Source organism: Arachis ipaensis, chromosome B01 (assembly GCF_000816755.2).
Source record: "Arachis ipaensis cultivar K30076 chromosome B01, Araip1.1, whole genome shotgun sequence".
Lineage (NCBI taxonomy): Eukaryota > Viridiplantae > Streptophyta > Magnoliopsida > Fabales > Fabaceae > Arachis > Arachis ipaensis.
In genome coordinates, this window is record NC_029785.2 from 19072702 (window position 1) to 19079536 (window position 6835).

Below are 6835 nucleotides of genomic sequence, written 5' to 3' on the forward strand. Positions count from 1 at the left end.
ATGGTACTTTCTGTACTGAGAGTTTGAACGCGTACTTTATAAACTTTTACTAGTAGGGTTTACTCTGAAGTCACTCCAGATTATGAGAATTGAGAAACAATGTTTGTACTTGTCACTGCTTTTGTATACTTTCTTTTCATGTTATAAAAGACAAATTTTTACCTTTACTTTTTTATCAATTACTTTTTAACACAAAAATTTGATAATATACAAAAGAGCTGTACTGTGTACACAAAGGTGGTCCATATAATATTTTTTATTAAATATTAGCAACACAAAATATATAGTTTTCATGACGTGTAATTTTTTCTTTTCCTTTTGTAAATAGGTTTCCTTTTGACAGAGGCTAGTTTTGGACAGAAGGATGGACAATAGGTGGAATATTGTTATAAAAGCATTATTTTCTTATAATGGAACAACATGGAATCAATTTTTATATTGTAATATCTTGTGTGAGAATCAGTTTGGCCTAAAATATAAGGGTAACAAAAATGATCGAAATGATTTATACTAATAAAGTTACAAAATTGTTGGAAGACAACGAAAATCTGTCTAAAATTACTATATTTTGTATTTATTAATTACTGCTGTAATAAATAGGTAACATTAAATGTAATAAATATATCATTATAAATATTATATATATGAAATTATAAATATTAAATTAAATATGATAATTTAAATTATTGTCTTTTTAATATCATTGTAAAGTTAATAGCTCAGGCTGAGAAGGGTTCTTTCTGTTGTGATAAGGTTGATTATGTGAATGAATTTAATAAGGTTGAAAATATAACATTTTGTATGTGTATAAATGGGAGGTTAAGCCTCTATTAATAATAGACAATAGTAATAATAAAATTACTCTCTTATTCTTCTTATATTTTTTCTCCTTTTTTTTTTACAAATAAGTTGTTACATATATTAGTAAATATATATATATAAACCATCTTTATTATATTGAGATAATTATATTAATGAATATTAATATTGAAGTTATCTGTTTACGCTTCTTTATTTTATATCTATTTTCTCTATCTTATTTATTTATTGGGTAAAGTATACTTTTTGTCCCTAAAGTTTGATAAAAATTTTAAAAATATCCTTAAGTTTTATTTTGTTTCAATTTTGTCCCAAAAGTTTTCGATTTGCATCAAATATACCTTTGGCGGCTAATTTTTCAAAAAATTTAAGACCAATTCAATAATAATTTCATAAGAACAACCCTCAACACAAGCAAATCAAGCATAATTTTCATGCATTATTGTTAGATTGGTCTTAAATTTTTTGAAAATTTAGCTGTCAGGGGTATATTTGATGAAAATAAAAAACTTCTGGGACAAAATTGAAACAAAATAAAACTTAAGGGTATTTTTGAAACTTTTGCCAAACTTCAGGGATAAAAAGTATACTTTACCCTTATTTATTTTACAACACGTTATCAGTATGAGATTCTGACCAAAATTTTAGCAAGACTCAGGTAATAAATTTTTATTATGTCAAAGTTCTCTCATCTTGAATTAATGAATCTTAGAGATACCATTAAGGTTAAAAATAATGCATCCTAGAAGGATAAAGCCAAAGTCATGATCTTCCTTCGTCGTCATCTTGACGAAGGATTGAAAAATGAATATCTCACATTAAAAGATCCTGCAGATCTGTGAAAAAACTGAGGAAATGTATAATCATCAAAAGACAGTGATACTTTCTCAAGCTTGATATGAATAGACGCACTTGCGTCTACAGGATTTTAAATCCATAAGTGAATATAATTCAGCAATGTTTCGAATCACCTCACGAATGAAATTATGTGGGGAAAAGATAACTGATAATGATATGTTAGAGAAAATTTTTTCGACTTTTCATGCCTCGAATGTGCTCCTGCAGCAGCAGTATCGAGAAAAAGGATTTAAAAAATATTTCGAGTTAATTTCTTGCCTTCTTGTTGCTGAACGCAACAATGAGTTGCTTTTAAAAAATATGAAACGCGTCCAGCTGGCGCCGACCCATTTCCTGAAGCAAATGCGGTAAATCATAATCCCAGAAAAGGTAAATTGCAAAGTTATGGCAATAAGAAAAATTATGGAAGGAAGAAAAATTATGTTCACAAGAAAGGATTTCACTAGAAGTGGAATAAAGAAAGAAACAATGGGCAAAATAAATCAACAGAGGATAAATATTTTTGTTGTGGTGGAAAGGGCCATTAGTCGCGTACCTGTCGTACCTTAAGGCCCCTAGTCGATCTTTATTAGGGGTGTAATCGGTTCGGTTTGGTTTGGTTTTGGACCGAAAATCAACCGAACCGACCTGATCGATTCTACAATGAGACCAACCATTCGGTTGACTGCTGTTTGAACAACCGAATTGAACCGAACCAACAACGGTTTGGTTCGGTCGGTTTTTCGGTTTTTTAATTCCTAATAATCAGAATTTAAATTACTATAAAATGAACTTTAAAACCGTCAATAAACTAGAATAACAAGAGTATATTACATCCCAATTCAATACAAATTCAACTTAATTAAACATAAAACAAATACAATTAAAAATGTCTAGTAAAACAACAAAAATAAACACACTTTAAACCGAAACAATCACTTTAAAATAAATGAAAGCCAAACAGCCACCATGCTTAATATGAATCCACACCAGACTCATCATCATCTTCTCCGGTTGGTGCAATTTCTACCAAAATAAAATAAAAAATCAATATGAATTATAAACATAAACATAATATAGATTATGAATTATAAATATAAACCATAAAAGGAACTACAAATTTCTTTTTTTGCATACCTAATTCAAGTTTTTCAAACTCTTCAATAAGCTCCTCAAAATCAGTTGTCATTGGAGAAGCACGAAGCCAATTTTGTGTGCAGGCACAACAAATTATAAAATATATTATACAAATTTATATGCAGCTAGATATTATATGGATTAAAACATATTATAATGCAGCCACAACAAATTATAAAACAAGATTACAAGATAACAAATTAACGGCACACATAAATATGCAGCCATAATGAAGAAAATAATACTTATGACTTGTTGATCCTTGATGCAATTTTCTAACAAAAATAAAAGAAAAAAGATATAAAAAGAAAAAACTTCTTTGAAAAAATTATCAAGTAGAAAACAGTACAAAAAATCATTGTTCTGCTTCAAAATACAAAACCAGTAGGAGCACAAAGTTAACAAGCAAGGTAATCTGGTTTGACACAGTCTGTCAATCATGCCTCTAATCCAAAATAATTTAACTCCAACAAAGGTCATCTGGTTTCAGATGATTAAAACAGATTATAAAACATATTATATGCATTAAAGCATATTATATGCAGCCACAACAAATTATATGAGTTGATTAGATTAATGCAGTAAAGAACTAAGATAAATTCTGCAGCAAGATGTTGGGCTAGCTGAGATATAAGTGCAGAAAAGAAGTGATTAAGTAATATTTTATGACTAGAATTGATAGGATAGAATTATATCCATTGACTACACCATAGACCTTATATATATATATATATAGCTATAAGACTAACTACTTTTTGTTATTGAAACAGAACACTAACTAATGAAAGTCTCCCCTATTTGCTTGTTGTACGTTCCATAATTTTTACTGATTCTTGATTTTCTTCTTTATGGGAAACATTATTAACTTTTTATTGGATAAAACAGAGACTAGGGTTTGGTAAACAAGATAAAAAGCAAGAACAATAATTAAGCAACAACAATAAAATTCTGCAGAAAAAAATTTCAATGAAACTCATCTTTCTAATTAAACACAAACTAGCAACAACAATAATTTTAATTAGTAATAGAAACAACAATCAGGGACAAATTAAGCATAAACTAGTAAGAGCCCTCAGAGACAAAATCAATTATAAAAATTTGAAAATCAGATCTAACCTCCGAAGAAGACATTGTTCAGGTGCTTTTTGCAGGAGAGGGCTTGGCGACTGGAGTGCTGCTCTGCTTAGGGTTTCTTGCCACGACTTAGGGTTTGTTCCGACGGCTTATGACTGGACGAGGGCGTGGACTCTGGACTGCACGAGGACGCGAACTGGACGATGCTGCTGGCTACACGATGATGCTAATCTTTGCTACGCCTGCAAGCCTGCGATGGAGATGAATGGACGATGCTCTCTGGCTCTCTGGCTCTCTCAGGCTCTCATTCTCCCAGACATGGCCGCGTGGAGGAGGAAGAATGGAAGATGGAAGTGAGCTGTGGCCTGTGGGTGAGTGGGTGTCTCGTGTCTGTGTGAGGAGTGAGCAGTGAGCACCACTGAGGGTGAGTGGGTGACTGCGCCGCGTGAGTGAAAGGAAGAGAGAGTGAGGCTGTGAGGGTATTCAGAGTCTAGGCTTTTATACCTAGGTTAAATCAGTAAGGGTAAATCAGTAAAAAGAATCATTTTTATGCAGCATCCTATTCGGTTCGGTTTAGTTCGAAAAAAACAAAAAAAAAATGATTTTTTCGGTTTTTCAATCGGTTGTTGTAATTTTTAGTTCGGTTTTACGATATTTTTCGGTCCGGTTCGGTAACTTACACCCCTAATCTTTATCAAGCATCTTTGTAAAAGGACGACAAAGGAAATGAGACGAATTTTGTTTCAAATGATGCTGAAAATTACACCACTCATTATGAAGTATCTGATTTCTTTGAAGATCCAAGGAAATATTGGTCATTTGATCAATGATAGAATAGTTTAATATGTGGATTTGTTAAGTACTCATGTAAATAAATAATGTAAGAAACTTCTTGTTAAGTTTTATTTTTTATGCATTTTAATTTCAAGTACGATGTATATAAATAATGTTTAATAAAATATTTATGAATTTCAAAATGACTGAATGTGTCAAGATAATAATAATAAAATTTTTAGTATATACTATACTTCTTAAAAATATATTTTCAATCAAGAAAATAATTTTACTATGCAAATATTTCTACTCATTTTATTATTATTTGTCTTTGAAGAAAATGGTAAGGACATATATATAGTAAAGATGTTTGCCTTGCGGATAGTGCAAGTTCGCACACCATTATCAAAAGTAATATATATTTTACTTATCTTGTGCCAAAAGAAGAATATGTTAATACCATTATTGACTCAGGCAACGTGATAGAAGGCTCCGGAAGAGCTATAATTTTATTTTTTGGAGGAACAAAATTCATAATAAATAATGCACTATTGTCTACTAAGTCTCTAAGGAACTTGTTGAGTTTTAGAGATATTCGCCGAAATGGATATCATATTAAAATAATGAATGAGGGGAATCATGAGTACTTATGTATCACAACTCATGATTCAAATAAAAAGGTTATATTAGAAAAGTTATCCTAACTTTCATCTGGGTTATATTATACAAAAATTAGTGCAATTGAATCACATGCCATTGTAAACCAGAAGGTTACTAGCCCAAATGAATTCATAACTTGACATGATCGATTTGGTCATCTGGGAACAACCATGATGTGGAGAATTATTGAAAATTCCCATGGACATTCACTAAAGAACAAGAGATTCTTAAATCTAGTGAATTTTATTGTGCTGCATGTTCTCAAGGAAAGTTAATTTTAAGGCCATCACCAGTAAAGATTGGATTTGAGTCCCCTGAATTCCTGGAAATGATTCAAGGCGATATATGTGAACCTATTCATCCACGACGTTGATCTTTTAGATATTTTATGATCCTAATAGACGCATCTTCGAGATGGTCACTTTTGTGCTTATTATCTTCTTGCAACCTAGCCTTTGCGAAATTACTTGCTCAAATTATTCGATTAAAAGGACAGTTTTCAGAAAATTCAATCAAAGCATTTTGTCTTGATAATGCTGGTGAATTTACTTTCCAAGCCTTTGATGCTTATTGTATGGCTAACGGAATAAGCGTTGAACATCCAGTAGCTCATGTTCACACACAAAATGGGTTATAGCAGAATCACTTATTAAACGACTCCAATTAATTGCTAGACCTTTACTTATGAGAACAAATCTCCCAATCTCGGCTTGGGGGCATGCTATTTTACATGCCGCAGCACTTATTCGTTTGAGGCCAACAAGTTACCATCAATTCTCTCCTATGAAATTAGCTTTTGACCAGCAGCCAAATGTTTCTCATTTAAGAATATTCGGGTGTGCGATATATGTTCCCATTGTACCACCATCTCAAACCAAAATGGGACTCCAAAGAAAATTGGGGATATATGTTGGATATGATTCTCACTCTATAGTGAGGTATCTTAAAATACAAACTGGAGATGTATTTAAAGCCCGATTTGCAGATTGTCATTTTGATGAATCAAAATTTTCAATATTAGGGGGAGAGAATAAGCTTCCTGGAAAGGAACTTAATTGGAATGCATCATTCTTAATGCATTTAGATCCTCGATCAGGGCAATGTAAACTAGAAGTTCAAAAGATTATACATTTGCAAAGAATAGCAAATGAATTGCGTGATACATTTTTTGATACAAAAAGGATAACTAAATTCTATATACCAGCTGAAAATGCTCAAATTCGAATTGATGTCCTTGTCGGACAAATAGCCATCGAAACAAATTCACGTCAGAAGCGTGGTAGGCCTGTCAGTTCCAAAGACAAAAATCCTCGAAAAAGAAAAGAGATAAATACTATTTCTATTGAAAAAGACATAGTAAAGAAACCTGCAATTGTCCAAAATTCTGATATAGTTTTGATGCCAGAAGACATTCAGGTACTTGAAAATTGCAAAAATGATGAGATCTCGATAAATTATGTGTTTATAGGAGAAAAATAGGACCAAAATAAGACAATTATCAATGAAATATTTGCATATAATGTGACATTAAATA

The 6835-nt window shown here is 31.5% G+C and overlaps 1 protein-coding gene and 1 long non-coding RNA gene across 7 annotated transcripts in view; one reads left to right on the forward strand and one right to left on the reverse strand.

Moving 5' to 3' along the window:
- Positions 1 to 580, forward strand: part of LOC107626974 (OTU domain-containing protein 3) — an 8605-nt gene extending 8025 nt beyond the window's left edge. For all 6 annotated transcript variants that reach the window (XM_016329864.2, XM_016329883.2, XM_016329860.2 and 3 more), the window contains one exon: positions 329 to 580. The gene's annotated coding sequence lies outside the window, so the exon portion shown is untranslated. The remainder of the gene's footprint in view (positions 1 to 328) is intronic.
- Positions 2445 to 3118, reverse strand: LOC107617075. Its single transcript, XR_002357247.1, has 2 exons — positions 2794 to 3118; positions 2445 to 2682 (listed from the first exon to the last, which is right to left on the reverse strand). It is a non-coding gene; the product is annotated as an uncharacterized LOC107617075 (long non-coding RNA).